This window comes from Oncorhynchus tshawytscha, unplaced genomic scaffold, assembly GCF_018296145.1.
Source record: "Oncorhynchus tshawytscha isolate Ot180627B unplaced genomic scaffold, Otsh_v2.0 Un_contig_16187_pilon_pilon, whole genome shotgun sequence".
Lineage (NCBI taxonomy): Eukaryota > Metazoa > Chordata > Actinopteri > Salmoniformes > Salmonidae > Oncorhynchus > Oncorhynchus tshawytscha.
This window is the reverse complement of record NW_024605052.1, coordinates 1-2,734: the sequence shown is the minus strand read 5'-3', so window position 1 is coordinate 2,734 and position 2,734 is coordinate 1. Positions and strand designations below refer to the sequence as shown.

General features: G+C 43.7%; 1 long non-coding RNA gene across 1 annotated transcript; it reads left to right on the top strand.

The window, feature by feature from the left end:
* The first annotated feature begins 321 nt into the window (after nucleotides 1-321).
* LOC121842050 lies at nucleotides 322-1,259 on the top strand. Its single transcript, XR_006080901.1, has 4 exons — nucleotides 322-501; nucleotides 849-971; nucleotides 1,052-1,088; nucleotides 1,187-1,259. It is a non-coding gene; the product is annotated as an uncharacterized LOC121842050 (long non-coding RNA).
* Nucleotides 1,260-2,734: the final 1,475 nt, after the last annotated feature.

Here is a 2,734-nt window from a genome sequence, read left to right as displayed (position 1 = left end):
TGTGATTGGACCCTAGGAAGAGTAGCTGCTGCCTTGGCAGCCGCTAATGGGGATCCGGAATACATGCAATTATACTATAGTGACCACCTCCATTAAGCTGACACTGCCTAGGATGTAGCATAACAGTGGATTTAGGTCGACATCATCCTTTCTTAGTGCTAGGTGGATTCCACTGGAGGCTGGTTGGATGTGCTAAAGGAGGACAGGCCCATTGTAATGGCTGGAATGGAATGGTATCAAACATATGGAAACCACACGTTTGACTCCGTTCCATTCATTCCATTCCAATGAGCCTGTCCTATAGCTCCTTCCACCAGCCTCCACTGGTGGATTCCCAATCCCATTCAAATCCTTTTCTTTATTCGCTTTTCAGTCTTATTGTCCACAGCCCTTGTCATGGAGAACATTCTCTACACATGTCAAGAGGGTACAATCACACTTGAAGCACCATTTGGAGCAATGGATCCCCATTGTGAACAGAGCTGGACCACTGGCAAAAAGGTAATCTATTATCTATTTTATTAGCACTATTATTTAGACTTCACCATTGATGGTATCATCAACAGTATGCAGAGGGTCAGGAGCCATGTCAATTGACATAGATAGTTTGTGTGTATGCATTGATATGTAGGCTACGTGTGCCTTTTAAAAAATGTATGTAGTTCTGTCCTTGAGCTGTTCTTGTCTAATGATGTTCTGTATTATGCCATTCTGTATTATGTTTTATGTTTTGTGTGGACCCCAGGAAGAGTAGCTGCTGCTTTTGCAACAGCTAATTGGGATCCTAATAAAATACCAAAAACAACAACAATTGAGACATGAAGTGAAATATTATTTTCTTACTGCAGCCCATTGCCTACTACAAAAATGGCAAAGGTGAATGCAGTTTTCCATGCAAGCACGTGTTCTCTGGCAAAGTCATCCTCCGTGAATGTCCCGATGTCATATTAACTACTGGTTGCACCACCAAAGTAGGTCAACTTATACAATTCACATTTCTCTCCTCAGTTACTGCCTGCCAAGTGTCAACCTGTTTCTTTCTCTTTCACAGGATGGGGTATATGAAGAGACCAGGCTACACTTCTCAGGTATGGTTGCTCCTGATGTTATTGGTGTATAACACAACAAACCATTGATATTCATATCGAGCATTGTTGTCATCATATTGCTCTTTTTGCTCCATTAGTGATAACCAGACCAACTGTCTCTATGACAACCACTAACACTGCAAACAAGCAATTCTATGGTAAAGTATGATTTAAAAAATAATGGATTACATTTTGATTGCACAAATAAGTGGCACTGTTATCAAAATATACATTACTAGCGGTAAATCATTGCAAATTAATATTTTGATTTAATGCAATTTCCCCCTCCCACAAAGCAAATAGCCTATGTACAATGCCTTCGGAAAGTATTCAGACCCCTTGACTTTTTCCACATTTTGTTACGTTACTTACTGCCTTATTCAAAAAAGGAAATAAAAAATCATTCCCCTCATCAATCTACACACAATACCCCATAATGACGAAGCAAAAACAAGTTTAGAAATGTTTGCTAATTTATATATATATATATATATATATATATATATAAAAAAATGGAAATATAACATTTACATAAGTATTCAAACCCTTTCCTCAGTACTTTGTTGAAGCACCTTTGGCAGCGATTACAGCATCGAGTCTTCTTGGGTATGACACTACAAGCTTGGCACACCTGTATTTGGGGAGTTTCTCCCATTCTTCTCTGCAGATCCTCTCAAGCTCTGTCAGGTTGGATGGGGAGCTTTGCTGCACAGCTATTTTCAGTTCTCTCCAGAGATGTTCGATCGGGTTCAAGTTCATGGTCTGGCTGGGCCACTCAAGGACATACAGAGACTTGTCCTGAAGCCACTCCTGCGTTGTCTTGGCTGTGTGCTTTGGGTCATTGTCCTGTTTGAAGATGAACCTTCGCCCCCGTCTGAGGTCCTGAGCTCTCTGGAGCAGGTTTTCATCAAGATCTCGCAGTACTTTGCTCCATTCATCTTTCCCATGATCCTGACTAGTCTCCCTATCAGGAATCAAGGTAAGACCCAGATACAGACTGTCGAAGTAACAATGTTTATTGTGGCAACAGGGGCAGGCAAAGACAGGTCAGGGCAGGCAGGGGTCGAAGATTCAGGGTAAGGCAAAGGTACAGGACGGCAGGCAGACTCAGGGGATTAAAGGGAAGATGGGCGACACCTGGAGAGGGGTGGAGACAAGCACAAGGACAGGTGAAACAGATCAGGGCCTGACACTCCCAGTCCCTGTGCTGAAAGCATACTCACAGCATGATGCTGCCACAACCATGCTTCACCGTAGGGATGGTGCCAGGTTTCCACAAGACTTGACGCTTGGCATTCAGGCCAAAGACTTCAATCTTGGTTTCATCGGACCAGAGAATCTTGTTTCTCAAGGTCTGCAAGTCTTTATGTGCCTTTTGGCAAACTCCTTGCAGGCTGTCATGTGCCTTTTACTGAGGAGTGGCTTCTGTCTGGCCACTCTACCACAAAGGCCTGATTGGTGGAGTGCTGTAGAGACGGTTGTCCTTCTGGAAGGTTCTCCCATCCCCACAGAGGAACTCTGTCAGAGTGACCATCGGGTTCTTGGTCACCACCCTGACCAAGAGCCTTCTCCCCCAATTGCTCAGTTTGGCCGGGCGGCCAGCTCTAGGAAGAGTCTTGCCGGCTCCAAACTTCTTCTGTTTAAGA